Raw genomic sequence first — 22,387 nt, 5'->3', positions numbered from 1 at the left:
CAATGTAGGAAAACACTCAGTAATATGCAAAATTGAAACCACTTTTGTTTTTGTTTTTAATGAAATGCAGACCTCTTAATGATTTGTATATACTCAAAGAACATTTCTCTGATGTTTTGGAGGGTTTTTTATTTTTTGGTTTTAATTCCATTTCTTTTTCTTCAAAGTAAGATTATAGTCCCATTCTAAGGGATAATTTGTCTGTTTCTCTGTATATCTGTCAGTGGGTACAGAAGTGTCACGTTCACTATGGTTAACAGTTGCTTTAGATGGAATGGTTTCGGAATGACTTGTTGATTGTTTTGGTACTTTTCTGTAATGTTTAAATATTTTATAATTTATAATAAATGATAACTTTTTAAAACAAATTATTACTATAAAAATGAACAAAAGGACAAAAACCAGAAAAATTAATTTATGATATAACAAATCAGAATAGTGCTTACTTCTAGGAGAATTAGTGCTTATGAGGAAAAACAAGAGTAGCTTTTCGGGTGCTGATAATGTTCTGTCTTTTGATATGGGAGCTGTTACATGGTTGTATTCAGTTTATGAAAAAAATCATTGAGCTTTGCACTTAAGATATGTGTACTTTATGTATATTGTACTTCAATAAAACATTTTTAAAAGTGGGCAAATGATATAAACACATTCATAGAGGAGGAAATATAGATGATAATATGTGAAAAAGGTTCAGTGGTAGTAATGAATAAATGTAGATTTAAAGAACTATCTTGCTTGTAACATTAGCAAAAATCACAAAAACCAACATCTGTTGTTGCTGAGGTATGCAATGAAGCAGGCATTATACACTCCTCCACTGGTAAAAGTATAAATTATTACATCATTCTGGATAGCAGTTGGGCTATCTGTATAAAAAGCCATCAAAATATGTATACCTTTTGACCAGGTAATCTCATGTCTGGATTCTTCTTCTAAGGAAATAATTAGAATTACAAAGATTTATGTGCATGGTTGTTTAAACTTAAATGTCTAGTGATAGTAGTGATGGTTACAAAAAGTATACAAAAACAATTTAAGGAATTTTGTACAATTATTAAGATTTTATTACATATTTTAATAAGATAAAATATGGTATAATGTAAGGTGGAAAAAGGGATACCAAATGTTATGTATATTATCTCAATTTTGTAAAATTGTACAATTGTACTGTTTTCAAATACAGGGAAATTGAAAGAGTAGAAGAAACTGCATCATAATTTTAAGAGCTTTTATGATGAGATTATGGATGTTTTATATTTAATTTTCTTTTACATATTTTTAAATATCTTCCATTTTCTCTTAATCAAGATGTAACACATCTATTACCCGAAAAGCAATACTTTTAAAATAGAAGTGGAAAGCACATATATGAATGATGAGGATTCCTTTTTATTTGTTTGGGTCCTTTTCCTTTTCCTTTTCCTTTTCCTCTTCCTTTTCTCTTTCTTTTTCTTTTCTTTTCTTTGGGTCTGGCTCTGTCGCTCAGGTTGGAGTATAGTGGTGTGATCTTGGCTCACTGCAATCTCTGCTTCCTGGATTCAAGCCATTCTTCTACCTCAGCCTCCCGAGTAGCTGGGACTACAGCTGTCTGGCACCATACCCTGATTTTTATATTTTTGTTGGTAGATATGGCTAATTTGTTGACTAATTTTTAAATTTTTGTTGGTAGAGCTGGGGTTTTGCCATGTTGCCAAGGCTGGTCTCAAACTCCTGGGCTCAAGTGAACCACTACACTCAGCCAGATTCTTTTTTATTGACCCATCTGATATCTGTCTTTCTAGATCACCACTACTAATTAGTTGGGTGATATTGAGCAAATCATTTGGTTTTTTTTTCAACTATGAAATGATAGCAAGACAGATTTCCATGTTTCCTTTTAACTCTGATATTCTATGTGTGTATGAACCTAAGATGGAATTTGGAATTAATGAAAATAATGTCACTGGGTTAATTTGAGTAAGTTTGTTAAAATAAAGAGGTGAAACATTTTTTAGTTTATATGATGACTTTCTAGTCCATCTATAATTTTTATTTATTCTAGTAAATGTTATTTGTTTTCCTTATGTATATGAGATTTTTTCAATTAACAAAATATTTACAATGAAACCCAAAGAGCAATTGCTTTTTCACACCAAATATTTTTCTAATTAAAAAAGTCACTATTTGTTCCTATCCTTTGAATTATATATTCAGAACATAGAGATTTTAAAAAATAATGCCTGACAAACATTATTATCATTATAAGGAAAGGCTTTAGTTTTTTAAACTCTATAATAGATATTATCTATAAACACAGCATGTTTTAGTCTTGCCAGAGACTGGCCATTGGCCAACAGATAGCTCCATCAAGAGAACATTTTAGTTCCTGCTATAGTATTTCAGTGAACAAACTGGTTAACTTGGTAAATTTTTTTTTACTGGATTGTTATTAGGTCATGAGTTTAAATCAAGCCCTGCAAACACATAAACATCAGCCCTTAAAATGTAGGCTTCTTGCAGGGATGAAAAAAGAATAGGGGAAAAAGACAATTTTGTATGTAAGAATAAATGTGAAATAAGAATAACTTGTTCACCTCTGGTATTAGAAACGTTGAGTGAAACTTTGATCTGTTGTGCTTTAACTTACTTTGTATATTTGGGTCACAAAAATATTAAAGTGAATAAAACAGTTAAAGTTACCTATTTTAGTGTATGTTCTGCTTTAACTGGTAAACATCAACATGAAACCTTGACTCATCCTTTGCCTTTTTTGTTTCTTCTCAAACTAGTTGTGTAAGAAACTATATTTATTCACTTACTATTTAAGATTATGTTTTTATGGAAAAATCAGAGTCTGACCTTCCTAGGTTACAAGGTTCTCAAGGTGGCTGGGTGTGGTGGCTCACACCTGTAATCCCAACACTTTGGGAGGCCAAGGTGGGCAGGTCACCTGAGGTCAGGAGTTAGAGACCAGCTTGGCTAACATGTTCTACTAAAAATACAAAAATTTTGCCTGGGGTGGTGGCACGTACCTGTAATCCCAGCTACTTGGGAGGCTGAGACAGGAGAATCGCTTAAACCCCGGAGGTGGAGGTTTCAGTGAGCCGAGATTGCACCATTGCACTCCAACTTGGGCAATGAGAGCGAAACTCCGTCTTTTTTTTTTTTAAAAAAAAAAAAAGGCTCCCAAGGCAATCCCCAAATGCCATAATACCATAATGGAGGTATACTATCTATGATTCTTTGACATGTAATCACAAATCAGAGGGTTTATGTGGAAATACACTTTTAAAGTTCCACCTTAAAATGCTAAGAACTCATTTAGAAAGACAGAGTGACATTTGTGAAATGCATTGAATCTGGAGCCCAAAGACCTGATTTTCACCCTTGACTGAGCTGTGTTTATTATCATTGTGACTTTGAGCAATTCTTTGACTTGTATAAACTTCCATTTTTAATTTACAAAATAGAGATAATAATTATCCTAAACACCTTTTTTTAAATGAAAATCAAATGAAATAATGATCCTGAAAATGTTTGAATTCTATTCTGTAGCTGTAAACCCTGAAATCTAGTCCAATGGCCCTGGAACAAGTGGGATAGTGATTTGGCAACAGATAATAGATGCAGATTTGAGGATCTTGGCCTAGATATAGACTATAGGAGGAAGGATTCAGTCAAAATTGGGATTGACAGGGTAGAGAGGCTCCAAGGCCTTTATGTTCAGTAATAACATAGGGTTGATGTCATCTATTCCATTTCTTTCCCTTCCTCCAGCCCTCAAATTGGATACTAGAACTATGCAGGAAAAGTGACTCAGTGAAACAAAAACATAAGGTCCTCAGGAAGCACCAGGATCTGCAGAATCAGGGACTGAAAAACCCTTATTGTACAGAAAGGATTATTGCTTAGTCTGCCCAGCAAAGTTGACCATTTTTGTACTGGACATACCTAATCAGGCAGAAGTTACTGCATACCAATCCTGAAAGCTTGTTATGGGATTATAGCTTTTTTTTTTATTGCAAAGAATTCATACTAAAAGTAAATATCAGTTTGCTCTAAAATGTTTGGGATTGATTTCATAATTTTTCTCTTCCTCAGAACTTAGAAAAGAAAGTTAAATTTATTGAATACCTTCAGTGTCTTACCGAGTTAAGGAAAAAACTACAAATAGTTGTATTCCTAAAATCATGTAAAAGGAGCAGTGAGTGGTACATGTCATTCCTTAATAACAAACTTCTTTTGTTTCCTATATACCTCTTTAATACAACCAAGGATAGTGTTACAGTAATTCACGTCCTATAAAATAATGAAGTAATGCTATGAAAAATAAGCTCAGCCATGAACCGAAGCCAGATTATCAGCGGGTTAAGCCATCTCTCATCTTGTTCTTTGTCTTCTCTTCTTTAAGACTAGGGAACTGGTTATTGAATAAGGCTCCCAAGTCTAGCAATAATAACTCAAGGGTACCCTGAATCAACATCTATGGCTTTTCCCTAAATCCTGATCTTAGGGCCATCCATTTGTATTTTGAAATGATCAAGCTATCCTTTACTCCAACTGAAAATTTACTTGCCTAATATTTCACCAGGTCTGCTCACAGGTGTATCACAGAGAGACAGTACCTTTGGCGAAACCATTGTTTAGTTGGTTTTCACTTCATCCAGTCACCAACCAATCAAAGGTTTTTCCACCAATCATATTTTCATACCATTGATTATATTAACCTAGCTTAAATCAAATCTAAAATATGTGTGCTTATTACAATTATTGAATGGTTGCATATGAGGGTTGTTGGGTTTTGTAAAAAAACAGGAAGCTTATTTAAAAATTTTTTAAAGTCAAAGTAGGCTTCTCTGAAAATTAGTTTTAACAGTGTGTTTGAAAAAAAAAAATGGAGGCATACCTAGTGGGTATTTCAGAGAGTAATTTGGAAATATTCACTCCAGTTGAATAATGTATTCTCCATGACTCACTAATCAATGTGGCTACACATGAAAACATGCAAGAATGTTCACTGACACATTGTAAGAGAAAAAAAAAAAAAAAGAAAATTGGAAACTACATCTATCACTAGAATAGATACATAAATTGTGGCATGCAAATACAATGGAATACTGTGCCAATTGTTAAAATTAATGAACTGGAAATACCGGTTAGACAAATCTCAGAAACAATAGTAAGAAACGTTACAGGCTGGGCACAGTGGCTCACACCTGTAATCCTAGCACTTTGGGAGGCTGAGGCAGGCAGATTGCTTGAGCCCAGGACTTCTAGACCAGCCTGGTCAACATGGCAAAACCCCATCTCTACAAAAAATACAAAAATTAGCAGGGCATGGTGGCACGCACCTGTGGTTCCAGCTACTCGGGAGGTTGAGGTGGGAGGATCACTTGAGCCTAGGAGGCTGAGGTTATCAAGAGCCAGGATGGCACCACTGCACTCCAGCCTGGGTGACTGAGTGAGACCTGTCAAATAAATAAATAGGAACATTACAAAAGAATACATATAATAGGAAGCTATTTGTAGAAAGTATAAAAGTATGTAGAATTATTTAATTGATTGATGCATACATATGTGGAAAATGTTTAAAACCATACTTGTGGCTGGGTGTGGTGGCTCACGCCTGTAATCCCAGCACTTTGGGAGGCTAAGGCCGGCAGATCACAAGGTCAGGAGATTGAGACCATTTTGGCTGACACGGTGAAGCCCTGTCTCTACTAAAAATACAAAAAATTAGCCGGGTGTGGTAGCGGGTGCCTGTAATCCCAGCTACTTGGGAGGCTGAGTCGGGAGAATGGTGTGAACCCAGGAGGTGGAGCTTGCAGTGAGCCGAGATTGCACCACTGTACTCCAGCCTGGGGGCAGAGCAAGACTACGTCTCAAAAATATAAATAAACAATAAAACAAATAAAACTATACTTGCAACTGGCAAACACCAAATGCAAATTCTGGTTACCTCTAATGCTGGAAGCAAAGAGGAATGCAATCTGGGAGGGGTATACTTGGGATTGTCATTCAGATTTTTAAAGTTTTACTCATGATGCTCCAAGGGGGAGGGACGTTGGCTTTTTGTTTTTGTTTTAATTTGTTCTTTATACTTCTTTGCTTGAATTATTTTATATATGGGTTATAAATGTGAGCTACGTTAAATATAAACTAAAATCCAAAGTATAACTAAAATAAAACTATCAATAGTACACTTAATACTTGAGTCCGGGGTTTGTGCTTCCAAATTCCATTCCTTTTCTTCCGTATCTTTTTGCTTTCCTTTATAATTATATGCTAAATCAATCTTTGTATGTGTATACCATATGTGGTAAACTCCTTAAAATTATTTAATTAATGAAACGCATTTATATGTCCTGTAAAATCATATTTGCTCCATGATAGGTCTTTTCCTTCCTAGATGGTGCAAACTTGGTCCATCCTTCATTCCATGCTTAGTTTTCTTAAATTCTCAATTAGAGTTCAAATTAATGAGGATTCTATTTCAGTAAAATTCTTTTGTAAAAAAGAAAATGTCTTAAGATTCCTGTTTCAAGGAATTATATAAGAAAATTGTAGTGAAATAGAAATATTTCAACCCGGCCGGGCGTGGTGGCTCACGCCTGTAATCTCAGCACTTTTGGGCAGCCGAGACGGACGGATCACGAAGTCAGGAGATCGAGACCATCCCGGCTAACACGGTGAAACCCCATCTCTACTAAAAAATACAAAAAACTAGCAGGGCATGGTGGCGGGCGCCTGTAGTCCCACCTACTCGGGAGGCTGAGGCAGGAGAATGGCGTGAACACGGGAGGCGGAGCTTGCAGTGAGCCGAGATCGCGCCACTGCACTCCAGCCTGGGCGACTGAGTGAGACTCCGTCTCAAAAAATAAAAATAAAAATAAAATATTTCAACCCTTTAGATTTTATTTCAAAAAGAATTTTAACTTATGTTAGTCATGTAGTTGATTATGGATGGTACCTTTTTAAAAAACAGAAGAATTGACACTATTCTAATAAGAGTTTAAAGCAAGATTTGCCTTTGACAAACCCAGACACAGATGGTCTAACTTTCAGATGGTGGAATACTAGCTGTATTACTTATGGCTTGCATTTTGCAATGTGTTCATGAATATAGCCCATAAAAATTTGCAACACCTAAGAGCTTTCATATCTGAAATCCATAAGGCAGATAACAACACGTTTCCCTAATGTTTGTGTTGTTCATAGATATCAGTGAGATGCTCTAGATATTTGCATTCTAACATATATGCAGACTGAAAGGCTTTATTATAGCTTAATTTCATTTACTTAAAAGATAACTTTATTGAACACAGTATGACTAAATCACTATGCTAGGAATTACAGGTAACAGGTTAATAAAACATGGTCGCTTCCTAAAGGAGCTCACAGTTTAGTGAATGAAAAAAACTAGAAAACTTCATTATAGGAGTACAGAGAAGAGAGCAAGTAATTCTGCAATGAGTGCCTATCAATATGGACTTGGATAGCGATATTTATGTTGGTTCTTGGAGAATGATTGAGTTTACCAACAGGGAAGAAGAGGAGATGCGTATTTCAGCCCAGGGCATGGCCAGATGAAAGAGAAAAGATAAAATGCATATTATACTTTTGAGAAATTCTATAGCTAGATATAGCTAGTATACAAAATGTATGTTTTGGTGGAGAGAGAAGTAGCTACTGATTGAAAGTCATATTGTGAAACAGTTTGAAAGGAGTTCTGAAGATTTTAGAGCAGGTCATTGATAGTGATCACATCTTTGTTTTATAAAGTTGTGTGAAAGATTAATTGGATAGGAAGAGAACAAAGGGATAATTTGGTAACGTTTCGATGGATAACTGAGATTTCCACTGGAATGATTATCTGGATAGTGGTACCCAGTTAACCAAGATAGAAAATAAGAAGGAGGAAAGGACAATGACATTGAAATTTTGTTTGGAACATGTTACTCTGAGGTGCTTTTGGAACACCAAGTTGGAGACGTCCAGTAAGAAGGTAAAATCCATTCTGGATTTTAGTGAAAAATTAGGGCCAACTAATTAGAATACAAGCATATGCACAGGTTATGGGTAATAGTTTAAGGGAGGGGAACAGAAGGGAAACCTTGTGGGTGAGAAGAGACAAATGAAGATGGAATCCTAGGGAACATCATGCTTTAGGAGACAACAAAGAAAAAGGCCAAATAAAAGGAGTGAAAAAGGGAGGTGAGTCATAGAGCATGTTGTCAGGAAACTCACAGGTTACTGAGGGTAACAGACAAATCATTAATATAGTAAGTGCTGAACTAGAGACAAATCCACCAAGTGCTCCTGGGTGACAAAGATCTCTTAGAGAAGATATACATATGTAACCTTGGAACTGAATCTGGAAGAATGAATTTGCCTAGGTGGCTGGAGTAGAAGAATGACATTCCTAGCAGAGAAACTAGTATACCTGAAGGGTTGGGGTATGAAAGAACTGGAGTATTGCTGAAACAGTAGTTCAATGTAGGGCTTAAGTGTAGCATGTGTAACCAGATCTGATATTGAGAAGTATGTTGGTGACACACTGTCATGGGAAAATTGTAGTAATGATTCCTTAACTTGTTTTCCAATCTTTTTGTGTCCCAGTACATGTAGAAAAGTGGCAATACCTATAGTGCGTTCTAGGGTACACAGAGAATGCTGAAGGAGGTTAAAGGCAGCCAAGTCCAGGAGCTCCAGCTACCACAGGCCCCAGTTGGCCTTGGGGATTCATGTGGGGCAGTATCACAGCACACCTCTGACCCATTTGTGGCAAATTAGTGAGGGAGCTCTGACTTAGCTACCATAAAGATAACAGATTTGATCCTATGGATCACAAACCCTAAGTGGAATTTAATTTTGGACGGCACAGGAAGGCTCATTAAGAAAAGTGATCATTTCAAAATGCAAAAGTGGTACACTGAGAAATAGTAAGGAATTTCAAGAACAATCCATGAAGCAAACAAACAAAAAGGCCTAATTTGTTGTTATATGTCACTTGGAGGTAGCCAAACTCAAGGTTAAAGGCACAGTCCTCCAGACTAAGTTGGCCCAAGATTTCTGACACCAACTGTAACTTTACGGGTTTCCCAAAACCACTTGCCAGTTCAGTAATTTTCTAGAACAACTCAGAACTCAGAAAAGCACTGTGCTTAAGATTACAGTTTTAGCAAAATGATACAAATTAGAACCAGCCAAAGGAAGATACACCTAGGGCAGATTCTGGGAGGGTTCCAAATGTGAAACTTTTAGGTTACCCTACTGGCATGAAAATCTGGTAATATGCATGGAGTATTGCCAGCCAGGGAAGCTCACTGAACCTCAACATCCAGGGTTTTTATTGAGGCTTCATCATATAGCCTTGAGTGTTTGAACTCTAGCTACATAGTTGAACTCAGTCTCCAGCCCTCCCCTGTCTCTAGAGGTCAGTCTGATATTAAGTGGCTCAGCGCACCAACCCTCTAATCACATGGTTGGTCTTTCTAGCTTGGCCAGCCTTATCCTGAGTTATCTCCTTAGCATAAGCTATCTGAGGGCCTGTCATGAGTCACCTCAGTGGCATAAATTATCAGGTGTGGTCCCAAAGGGCCCACCATGAATAACAAAGACACTTTTATCACTGGGGAAAATCCAAGGGTTTAGAGGTGGCCTCTCAAGAGCTAAGAGAAAGTCCTAAGCTCTCTTGAGGTTAGGTCAAATTCTTACTACACATATGCCAATTAAGTGTTTTATTCATCCCACATGTGTTTATTCAGACCAGTATATGAAGCCATGGATATAGTGGTAAACAAGATGGGCAAGCTTCCTGCCCTGAGAAAGTTTATAGTTGACTGGGAAAATAAAGAAAAATTGCCTCGAAGTACGTAATTACAATATACCAAGCGCTTTGCTTTTTGTAACATAGTTTTGCCTATTTGGAAGTATTTGTAGATACAAGTTGTCTTTATCATTATTTCTCTGGTTATGAACATGAACACTATTATTTGACATTTGCTAAACTCCACATTTCCACCTTTTTTCCTCTGTACCATTATAACTTAAAACCTAAAAGAGTTACTTTCAATATTTGACACAGCTTAAGATTTAGATACTGGAACTACTTTTCTCCTTTAGCAAGAGGTAGAAGGATGATTTTCATCGTCTGTACTCTATGCCATTTGCTTTCCTTGAATTGGCATTAAGGACCATCACTTTGTCACTTGATGACGATGCCAGGGTGAAGCTAGCATGGAATGTCGGTAGCTAGCACGGAATTTCCTATGACCAGCAAAAAGATGACATTAAGTTTGGCAGCATGACCAAGAAGCCCTGTACTCATGCCTTCCAGCTCCCCGTGGATTTATAGGCTGAGGGATAGGAAGAAGCAACCCCATTTGTAATCCACTTGAATTTGGGCACCCAGAGTGGTACAAAGAAAAGCCACAAAGCAAATGTAGCTTCTGCAGTTTTTATCATTTGTCTTATTAGATTCCTTATCAAAAGAATATGGAAAATTGGCTAGCAAGTAGGCTTACAGATTTTTGCCATTGTCGAAAATTGGCAGCCAGTGGAGTTACAACTCTCCGTGAGTTAGGGATAAGTCCCTGACCCAGTTTGTGTTGTAGGAACTCAATTGGGAAACAGAGAAGACTCTTCTCAGGCCTTTTTTGGTGTGGAAGTCACTCTGTTGGTTTTAAAACAATAATAAGAAAAAAAGAAACCATAATTCATGAAGAAGTATCTGATTCACTCCATCTGAAATCTAAAACAGTATTTGGAATTATTAGGATAATTGTGCATATAATAATAACTATTGGGATTGAAGTTAGTTGCATTGTATTTAGGATTTCAGTTTCTCTTGACTAGTCTTATCTTAGATATATCCTCCCCAACCACCCCCCTACCAGTTCTCCTCCTCACTCTCTTTTAATTGCCACTAGGGTATTTTAGTTTTGTTTTCCAATCTCTTATATTGGCAGAGTGCTAGACTTTTTTTAAATTGGTGTGCAGGGAGAGATTGCTTTGAGGGACGTCTTTGTTGAATATGTACATTTACTAAGTTATATGCCAGATGTTTCATGAATATGTGATCTCATTCAAAAAATGATAATATATGATAAAAGCTTTTCTAATATAGGAGAAGAACTATCTTACTGTTTTTTGAAACAGAGTTTTGCTCTTGTTGCCCAGGCTGTTCAATGGCGCAATCTCAGCTCATTGCAACCTCCGCCTCCCAGGTTCAAGCAATTCTCCTGCCTCAGCCTCCTGAGTAACTGGGGCTATAGGCATGAGCCACCACGCCCAGCTAATTTTGTATTTTTAGTAGAGATGGGGTTTCTTCATGTTGATCAGGCTGGTCTCGAACTCCCAACCTTAGGTGATCTGCCCGTCTCAGCCTTCCAAAGTGCTGGGATTACAGGTGTGAGCCACCACACCTGGCGAAGAACTATCTTTAAATTTTTTTTTTTTAATACTTTATAAAGTTAAGGTATATTCAGGCCCCAGGCTAAGAGACAAGTCCAGCTAAGATCAAATTCCTTTGAGTTTGGAAGAGGGAGAAATTGTGAGTCAAAATTAAAAATAATTTTGTCATTTTAAATTTAGGAAAAATCCTTTATTTGTTCTGATGAAAATGTCAGTAGTCATGGAACTGTGGTAAAAATAATGAAAAAATCACTGGCCTGGGTCTGCTTAAATTGAAAACATTTTTAAATTAAAGTGTGACAGTATTTTGTGCTTCCATTGCCTAGCCACGTCCCATCTTATTCCTTTATTCAATTCTCCTCTGGGTATGAGGTTGCTTTAATTCTTAAATTAAACCTTAAGGTATGTCATCCTGCTGCTTGATCTTTCAATTTCTGTGCTACTTCTGAGGGACTCATAACAGACCATTTTCATCTCCCCTTTTCCTAGATTACTAAAAGGAGCTACTTTTTAAAAAGAGGTTGTTATTAATTTTTAGTTGGAGATTTTTTATTGCAAAATATTTTTTAATTGGCTTAAGCAAATATGTGCCAGTTTGTCCTAATTGGCAGGTGGTACTCATAATGTTAGTTGTTAGTATTACAGTAAAATTCCCCACAGTGACAAATCCACTGGATCAGATGCTAATTATAGTTATTAATGAACTAGCAATTATTTGTGGCAAAAAACCCAGGTCACCCAAAAAAACAAAGGAAACATGCACACAAATCTGCAAGAGATTGAAGGATTAAAGAGGTTGTGGTAAAGAAAGCCTTGGGCCTTTCGTTGTCCCTTCCTCCTCCTTTGTGGTAAGTAGTTCCACTGGCTGGGAGTTCACTCATTTCAGAGCTGAGAGTTCACTGAACATCTATCCACTTTTCCTTACGATTATGATTTTTAGCTTTTATTATAATTAAATGTACCACAGTAGGAAATAAGATGATTTTTAAAATATAACTTATTTTTAAAATGTAGTTTGTTTTTAAAAAATTCATCTTTTCAGGCAGTTTTGTCATCTTCAGTGAAAATGTATAAATAAATGAGTTTCTGAAATTCCGTCTTTTAAAAAACAGTTCATAGTCTGAAATTATGCATTTAAAAAAGCAGCTCATAGTCACACAAATTTGATGGAACTTTGTGTGACTATGAATTGCTATATTTCAAATTTTGTTGCTACTGTTGAATTGTGGTACTGAAATGAAGCATATAGTTTTTAAGCTTTATAGTATCTTAGATTATGCATTGGTCAATCATATATCAAATATTACTTAATTACAGTTCAGCCAAGTTAACTTTTGTTACCACTGTTCCCCTTAAAAAGTGTACCAAATTTTTTTCTGAACACAGGGCAGGGCATGGTATGGAAATTAATAATTCTTATTCTAACAGTATTAAATCTCTTAACATGAGAAACCTGACCTAAACATGGAAGATGTTATTATGATATTTACAACAACTTTATTTCTCTTTGAAGGAAGAGAAAATGAGTTTAGCTGTAGGATACATGTCCAATGAACACTAAGAATTTATTACTACAGGCAGGAGAGTATGGAGTAAAAACAAGTACAGTATATAACCCTAATATCAAAGAAAACTAAAAACCACTTATCTTAGAATATATCAGACTTGGGCTGGGCATGGTGGCTCACGCCTGTAATCCAAGCACTTTGGGAGGCTGAGGTGGGCGGATCACGAGGTCAGGAGTTCAAGAGCAGCCTGAACAACATGGTGAAACCCTGTCTCTACTAAAAATATAAAAATTAGCCGGGCGTGGTGGCACGCTCCTGTAATCCCACTACTCAGGAGGCTGAGGCAGGAGAATTGCCTGAACGTGGGAGGCAGAGGTTGTAATGAGCGGAGATTGTGCCATTGCACTCCAACCTGGGCGATGGAGTAAGACTCCATCTCAAAAAAAAAAAAAAAAAATCAGACACATTGTTACTCAAATCATTCAGGGAATGTAATTATATATAGCTTTTATAAACCTATCAGTAAGGGTTAGTTCCATAAACTTGCAGCTGTTTTATGTTACTGAATTTATGACCTTTCCCATCCAAATGTTAATATGGAAGATCTGCTTTACACTTTTATACAAATAATAAATATTCCCCCCCAAAAAACAAAACAAAATTTCAGCAAATTCCAATTTAGACGTCATATACCTTAGATTAAGAGAGATTTAAAAGCGATGCCAGACAAATATGTGCATCTTTCTTGAATTCTGATTCATCTCTAAAACGACATGCGTGAAATAGCCAAGGAAATGTGAATACTGTATTTTAGGTGAAATTAGCGGCATTTTTGTTTTATATCATTTTTAGATGTGATAATATTGTATGTTTTCTTTCAAAATCTTCATCTGTTACACATACAAACTGAAGTATTTATTGATGAAATAATGTATGGAATTTACTTTTAAATAATTCAGAAGTTGAGTAAAAGATTAGATTAAACAAGATGGGCTAAGTGTTGGTAATTTTGAAATTTAGTGCTCAGTACCCAGTGGTTCATTATATTAGTGTCTCTGCTCCTGTATACATTTGAAAATTTTTCATAATGCGTTTTTAAATGCATAATTTCAGAAACTCATTCATTTACATGTTTTCACTGAAGATTTGACATTCATGCTTCATAGAATATGTGACCCAACACAATATCTTATAAATATAAACTAGTACATCAAAATTTAAATTCTGTTCAGGCTGTCATCTATGAAATTAGGGAACAGGAAGAGATTATTTCTAGAGTCCCTTCCAACTCTGAATTTCTAGAAATCTAAAGAAATTAAGTGGAGAGGCTGGGCGTGGTAGCTCATGCCTGTAATCCCAGCAGTTTGGGAGGCTGAGGTGGGCAGATCACGAGGTCAGGAGATCGAGACCATCCTGGCTAACACAGTGAAACCCCATCTCTACTAAAAATACAAAAAGTTAGCTGGGCATGGTGGCGGGTGCCTGTAGTCCCAGCTACTCGGGAGGCTGAAGTAGGAGAATGGTGTGAACCCAGGAGGTCGAGCTTACAGTAAGCCGAAATCATGTCACTGCACTCCAGCCTGGGCAACACAGCGAGGCTCCATCTCAAATTAAAAAAGAAGAAATTAAGTGGAGAGACTTCAAATAGCTTCAGTAAACATCATCAGCACAGGGGAAGGATTGCCTTGTCTTTTACATTAGAAATATAGACGTAATGATATTGGAGCCTGAGTTTCTGGAAGATAGGACAGGACCTTTTTATATTCCAAGTGCTTAATACATAATAGATGCTCCTCAAATGTGTTTTGAATGAATTAATCCTTCCTGTTTTCCAGAGTCATTAGTATAGAACCCATTAACACTGCTATCAGTTTAATCTATTTTTTTTAATGTTTATTTTTATTTTATTTATTTTAAGTTCCAGGATACATGTACAAGATGTGCAGGTTTGTTACATAGGTAAATATGTGCCATGGTGGTTTGCTGCAGTATCAACCCATCACCTAGGTATCAAGGCCAGTATGCATTAGCTATTTATCTTGATATTCTCCCTCCTCCCATGCCCCTCGACAGACCCCAGTGTATGTTGTTCCCTTCCCCGTGTCCATGTGTTCTCATTGTTCAGCTCCCACTTATAAGTGAGAACATGCAGTGTTTGGTTTTCTGTTCCTGTGTTAGTTTGCTGAGGATAATGGCTTCTAGCTCCAGCCATATCCCTGTCAAGGACATGATCTTGTTCCTTTTTATGACTGCGTAGTATTTCCTGGAGTATATGTACCACATTTTCTTTATCCATCTATTATAGATGGGCATTTGGGTTGATTCCGTGTCTTTGCTGTTTTGAACAGTGCTGCAGTGAACATATGTGTGCATGGATCTTTATAACAGAATGATTTATATTCTTTTGGGTATATACCCAGTAATGGGATTGGTGGATCAAATGGCATTTCTGCCTCTAGATCGTTGAAGATTCACCACATTGTCTTCCACAATAGTTGAACTAATTTGCATTTCCACCAACAGTGTAAAAGCATTCCTGTTTCTCCATAGCTTTGCCAGCATCTGTTGTTTCTTGACTTTTTAATAATTGCCATTCCGCCTGGCATGAGATGGTGTTTCATTGTGGTTTTGCTTTGCATTTCCCTAATCATCAGTGATGAGCTTTTTTTCATGTTTGTTGGCCACATAAATGTCTTCTTTTGAGAAGTGTCTGTCCATGTCCTTTGCCCACTTTTTAATGGCATTGTTTGTTTTTTTCTTGTAAATTTGTTTAATTTCCTTTTAAATTCTGGATATTAGACCTTGTTCAGATGGATAGATTGCAAAAATCTTCTCCCACTCTGTAGGTTGCTTGTTCACTCTGATGATAGTTTCTTTTGCTGTGCAAAAGCTCTTTCGTTTAATTAGATCCCATTTGTCAATTTTTGGTTTTGTTGTAGTTGCTTTTGACATTTTCATCATAAAATCTTTGCCTGTGCCTGTGTCCTAAATGGTATTGCCTAGATTTTCTTTTAGGGTGTTTACAGTTTTGGGTTTTACATTTTAGTTTTTTTTTTTTTTTTTTCTTGAGATGGAGTTTCACTCTGTTGCCCAGGCTGGAGTGCAGTAGCGTGATCTCAGCTCACTGCAAGCTCCACCTCCTAAGTTCAAGTGATTCTTCTGCCTCAGCCTCCCAAGTATCTGGGATTACAGGTGTGCACCACCATACCTGGCTAATTTTTGTATTTTTACTAGAGGCGGGGTTTCACTACATTGGCCAGGCTGTTCTTGAACTCCTGACCTCAGGTGATCCACCTGGCTTGACCTCCCAAAGTGCTGGGATTACAGGCATGAGCACCACGCCCAACCACATTTAAGTTTTTATTCCATCTTGAGTTAATTTTTGTATAAGGTGTAAGGAAAGGAATCCAGTATTAATTTTCTGGATATGGCTAGCCACTTCTCCCAGCACCTTTTATTAAATAGGGACTCCTTTCCCCATTGCTTGTTTTTGTCTGGTTTGTCAAAGATCAGATGGTTGTAGATGTGTGGTCTTATTTCTGAGTTCTCCATTTTATTCCATTGGTCTATGTGTCTGTTTTTGTACCAGTAGCATGCTGTTTGGGTTACTGTAGCCTTGTAGTATAGTTTGAATGAAGTCAGCTAGAGTGATACTGCCAGCTTTGTTCTTTTTGCTTAAAATTGTCTTGGCTATACAGGCTCTTTTTGGTTCCATATGAATTTTAAAGTAGTTTTTTCTAATTTTATGAAGAATGTCAATGGTAGTTTAATGGGAATAGCATTGAATCCATAAATTACTTTGGGCAGTATGGCCATTTTCATGATATTGATTCTTCCTATCTATGAGCATGGAATGTTTTTCCATTTGTTTGTGTCCTCTCTGATTTTCTTGAGCAGTGGTTTGTAGTTCTTCTTGAAGAGATCCTTCACTTCCCTTGTTAGCTATATTCCTAGGTATTTTATTCTCTTTGTAGCAATTGTGAATGGGAGTTCATTCATGATTTGGCTCTCTGCTTTTCTGTTGTTGGTGTATAGGAATGCTTGTGATTCTTGCACATTGATTTTGTATACTGAGACTTTGCTAAAGTTGCTTATCAGCTTAAGAAGCTTTTGAGCTGAGATGATGGGTTTTCTAGATATAAGATCATGTCATCTGCAAACAGAGGCAGTTTGACTTCCTCTCTTCCTATTTTGGTACCCTATATTTCTTTCTCTTGCCTGACTGACCTGGCGAGAGTTTCCAATACTATGTTGAATAGGAGTGGTGAGAGAGAGAGCATCCTTGTCTGGTTTTCAAGGGGAATGCTTCCAGCTTTTGCCCATTCAGTATGATAATTGGCAGTGGGTTTGCCATAAGTGACTTAATTATTTTGAGGTATGTTCCATCAATACCTAGTTTATTGAGAGTTTTTAACATGAATGAATATTAAATTTTGTCGGAGGCCTTTTCTGCATCTGTTGAGATAATCATGTGGTTTTTGTCCTTAGTTCTGTTTATGTGATGAATTATGTTTATTGATTTGCATATGTTGAACAAGCTTTGCATGCTGGATATGAAGCTGACTTAATCATGGTGGGTAAGCTTTCTGACATGCTGCTGGATTTGGTTTGCCATTATTTTATTGAGGATTTTTGCATTGATGTTCATCAGGTATATTGGCCTGAAGTTTTCTTTTTTTGTTGTTATCTCTGACAGGTTTTGGTATCAGGATGATGCTGGCTTCTTAAAATGAGTTAGGGAGGAATCCCTCCTTTTCAATTGTTTGGAATAGTTTCAGAAGAAAGGGTATCAGCTCCTCTTTGTATTTCTGGTAGAATTCAACTATAAAACCATCTGGTCCTGGGCTTTTTTGGATTGGTAGGCTATTTCTTACTGCCTCAATTTCAGAACGTTTTGGTCTATTCATGGATTCAACTTCTTCCTGGTTCAGTCTTGGTAGGGTGTATGTGTCCAGGAATTTACCCATTTCTTCTAGATTTTCCAGTTTATTTACATAGAGGTGCTTATAGTATTCTCTGATGCTTGTTTGTATTTCTGTGGGGTCAGTGGTAATATCCCCTTTATCATTTTTTATTATATCTATTTGATTCTTCTTCTTTTCCTTCTCCTTCACCTTCTTCTCCTCCTCCTTCTCCTTCTTCTCCTTCATGGAGTTTTGCTCTTGTTGCCCAGGCTGGAGTGCAATGGTGCAATCTCGGTTCACCGCAACCTTTGCCTCCCAGGTTCAAGATATTCTCACCTTCTCCTTCTCCTTCTTCTCCTTCATGGAGTTTCACTCTTATTGCCCAGGATGGAGTGCAATGGTGCAATCTCGGTTCACCGCAACCTTTGCCTCCCAGGTTCAAGAGATTCTCCTGCCTCAGCCTCCCGAGTAGCTGGGATTACAGGCATGTGCCATGCCCAGCTAATTTTGTATTTTTAATAGAGACAGGGTTTCTCCATGTTGGTCAGGCTAGTCTCAAACTCCTGACCTCAGGTAATCTGCCTGCCTCATCCTCCCAAAGTGCTGGGATTACAGGTGTGAGCCACTGCATCTGGCCTCTTTTCTTTTTTATTAGTCTAGCTAGTAGTCTACCTGTTTTATGAAATTTTTTTTTTTTTTCAAAAAACCAGCTCCTGGATTCATTGATTTTTTTTTAAGGGTTTTTCATGTGTCTGTCTCCTTCAGTTCTGCTCTGATCTTGGTTATTTCTTGTCTTCTGCTAGGTTTGGGGTTTGTTTGCTCTTGGTTCTCTAGTTCTTTTAGTTGTGATGTTCGGATGTCAATTTGAGAGCTTTCTAGCTTTTTCATGTGGTCATTTTAGTGCTATAAATTTCCCTCTTAACACTGCTTTGGCTGCATCCCAGAGATTCTATTACATTGTCTCATTGTTCTTACTGGTTTCAAATAACTTCTTGGTTTCCGCTTTAATTTCATTATTTACCCAGGAGTCATTCAGGAGCAGGTTCTTCAGTTTCCGTGTAGTTGTGTGGTTCCAAGTGAATTTCTTAACCTTGAGTTCTAATTTGATTGCGCTATGGTCTGAGAGATTGTTATGATTTCACTTATTTTGTATTTGCTGAGGAGTGTTTTACTTCCAATTATGTGATTGATTTTAGAGTAAGTGCCATGTGGCACCGAGAAGAATGTATATTCTATTGTTTTGGCGTGGAGAGTTCTGTAGGTGTCAGGTCCACTTGATCCAGAGCTGAGTTCAAGTTCTAAATATCTTTTTAAATTTTCTGTCTCAATGATCTGTCTAATATTGACAGTGGGGTGTTTAAGTCACCCTCTATTACTGTGTGGGAGTCTTAAGTCTCTTTGTAGGTCTCTAAGAACTTATTTTATGAATCTGGGTGCTCCTGTATTGGGTATATATATATTTAGGATAGTTAGGTCTTCTTGTTGAATTGAGCCTTTTACCATTATGTAATGCCCTTCTTTGTCTTTTTTGATCTTTGTTGGTTTAAGTCTGTTTTGTCAGAAAGTAGGGTTTCAACCCCTGCTTTTTTCTGTTTTCCATTTGCTTGGTAGATTTTCCTCCATCCCTTTATTTTGAGCCTGTGTGTGTCTTTGCACACAAGATGAGTCTCTTGACTATGGCACACCAGTGGGTCTTGACTCCTTATTCCAGCTTGCCATTATGTGTCTTTTAATTGGGGCATTTAGCCCATTTACATTTAAGGTTAATATTATTATGTGTAAATTTCATCCTGTCATCATGATGCTAGTTGGTCATTCTGCAGACTTGTTAATGTAGTTGCTTCATAGTGTTATTGTTCTGTGTACTTCAGTATGTTTTTGTAGTGGCTGGTAGTTTTTCCTTTCCATATTTAGTGCTTCCTTCAGGAGCTCTTGTAAGGCAGGTCTGGTGGTGACAAATTCCCTCAGCATTTGCTTGTCTAAAGAGGATTTTATTTCTACTTTGCTTATGAAGCTTAGTTTGGCCAGATATGAAATTCTGGGTTAGAAATTGTTTTCTTTAAGAATGTCGAATATTGGCCTCCAGTCTCTTCTGGCTTGTAGGGTTTCTGCTGACAGGTCTGCTGTCATTCTGATGGGCTTCCCTTTGTAGGTGATCTGGCCTTTCTGTCTGGCTGCCCTTACCACTTTTTCTTGCATTTCAACCTTGGTGAATCTGATGATTATGTGTCTTGGGGTCGATCTTCTCATGGAGTATCTTACTGGGGTTCTCTGGATTTTCTGAATTTGCATGTTGGCCTGTCTTGCTAGGCTGGGGAAGTTCTCCTGGATGATATCCTGAAGTGTGTTTTCCAACTTGGTTCCATTCTCCCCCATCTCTTTTAGGTACTCCAATCATTCATAGGTTAGGTCTTTTTATATAATCCCATAATTCTTGGAGGTTTTGTGTGCTCCTTTTCGTTCATTTTTCTCTAATTTTGTCTGCCTATCTTATTTCAGCAAGATAGCCTTCAAGCTCTGAAATTCTTTCCTCCACTTGGTCTGTTTGACTGTTGATACTTGTGGGTTGCATTGTGAAGTTCTCATGTTGTGTTTTTCAGCTCCTTCAGGTCATTTATATTCCTGTGTAAACTGGTTATTCTGGTTAACAGCTCCTGTAGTGTTTTATCGTGGTTCTTAGCTTCTTTGCATTGGGTTAGGACATGCTCCTTTAGCTCAGCGAAGTTTGTTATTACCCACCTTCTAAAGCCTACTTCTGTCAGTTTGTCCATCTCAGCCTCAGCCAGTTCTGTACCCTTGCTGGAGAGGTGTTGCAATAATTTGGAGGAGAAGAGGCACTCTGGCTTTTTGAGTTTTCAGCATTTTTCCATTGATTCTTTCTCATCTTTGTGACTTTACCTCCAGTCTTTGGGGCTGCTGGCCTTTGGATGGGGTTTTTGTGGGGACTTTTTTGTTGATGCTGTTGTTGCTTGCTGTTTGTTTTCTTTTAACAGTCGGGCCCTTCTTCTGTAGAGCTGCTGCGGTTTGCTGGGGCCCACTCCAGACCTTATTGTCCTGGGTCCCTCCTACACCTGGAGGTGACCCCAGTGGAGGCTACAGAACAGCAAAGATGGCTGCCTTCTCCTTCCTCTGGGAGCTTCATCCCAAAGGGCACCAACCTGATGCCAGCAGGAATGCTCCTGTGTAAGGCGTCTAGCGACCCCTGTTGGGAGGTCTCACCCAGTCAGGGAGCATGGGATCAGGGACCTGCTTAAGGAAGCACTGTGGCCACCCCTTGGTGCAGGGGTTGAGCTGTGCTGGGGGGAATCCCACTCATCCAGACTGCCAGGATTCCTCAGAGCTAGCAGGAGGAAGGACCAAGTCCACTGATCCGCAGAGACCAGGGCTGCCCCTCCCCAAAGTGTTTTTGTTCCAGGGAGATCAGAGTTCTATCCGTAAACCCCTGGTTGGAGTTGCTGAAATTCCTGCAGGGAGGCCTCGCTCAGTGAGAAGGAATGGGTCCATGTTCAGTTTAAAGAGGCAGTCTGGCCATGATCTGCCACAGCCACTGCGCCGCGCTGTGGAAAATTCCTCCTGGGTCGAAACCACCCAGTCTACCTGGCACTGGCAGGGGAAAACGGCAGCCTGGAGCTGTAGTGATGGCTGCTGCCCCTTGCCTGGGAACTCGGTGGTCTTAGGCAGCAGGCAGCCACAATGATGGCAGCTGCCCCCATTCCTCTGCCAAAACTCAGTCATCTTAGGCAGCAGGCTGCTGAAGTGATGATGGCTGCCCCTCCTGAACTCAGGAGTCTCAGGGAGTCTCCAGCCGAGGGGCCACTGAGAATGTGCACAGCTGTGTGCTTGGGACCCAAGGCTCTGGTGGCATGGGCTCACGAGGGGATCTTCTGATCTGCGGGTTGCACAGGTCCATGGAAAAGGCGTGGTTTCCTGGGCGGGATAGTACAGTCACTCACCACCTCCCTTGACTGGGGGTGGAAGCTCCCCTTGCCCCATATGGCTCCTGAGTGAGCTGTTGCTCCACCCTGCTTCTCCTCACTCTCCTGCTTCTCCTCACTCTCCTGCTTCTCCTCACTCCCCTGCTTCTCCTCACTCTCCTGCTTCTCCTCACTCTGTGGGTCGTGCCAACCGCCTAGTCAGTCCCAGTGGGAGATAACTCAGTTGCGGGTGCAGGATTCATTCACCATTTTCATTCTTCTTGGTGAAAGCCTCTGACCACAGCTGCTTCTAGTCAGCCATCTTGGCCCCTCCCCACTTGTTAATATGTTGGTTTATTACATTACTGAGAGAATTATTCCCATCAAGCCCATATCTAGAAAGTGGTTGTGCTACTTACACATGCCTTTTATTACTTAACACGTAATATTTAAGACAGTAAAATTGGGATTAAGTTATTGCTTTAAATTATTTGACTAAACGTAGCTTAATATTCCATTCTTTGTATTTCTTAAATACTCTCTCTAAAAATACAGCATGGTAAGCTGAAAAATGAAAAATACCATTTTGATCTTATTTTTCTGTCAATAGAGCAGATCTCCTAAAAATTTAAAGCACATCTTTCTAAGGTAACATTTACCTCCT

At 38.3% G+C, this 22,387-nt stretch overlaps 1 protein-coding gene across 2 annotated transcripts in view; it reads left to right on the top strand.

Annotated features, from left to right (window-relative positions):
- Positions 1 to 22,387, top strand: part of AP3B1 (adaptor related protein complex 3 subunit beta 1) — a 298,620-nt gene that overhangs the window by 212,985 nt on the left and 63,248 nt on the right. The gene's annotated exons all lie outside the window — the stretch shown is intronic.

This window comes from Macaca mulatta, chromosome 6, assembly GCF_049350105.2.
Source record: "Macaca mulatta isolate MMU2019108-1 chromosome 6, T2T-MMU8v2.0, whole genome shotgun sequence".
Taxonomy (NCBI): Eukaryota; Metazoa; Chordata; class Mammalia; order Primates; family Cercopithecidae; genus Macaca; species Macaca mulatta.
Note: the sequence above shows the minus strand (reverse complement) of the source record. Positions and strands in the feature narration are given on the sequence as shown.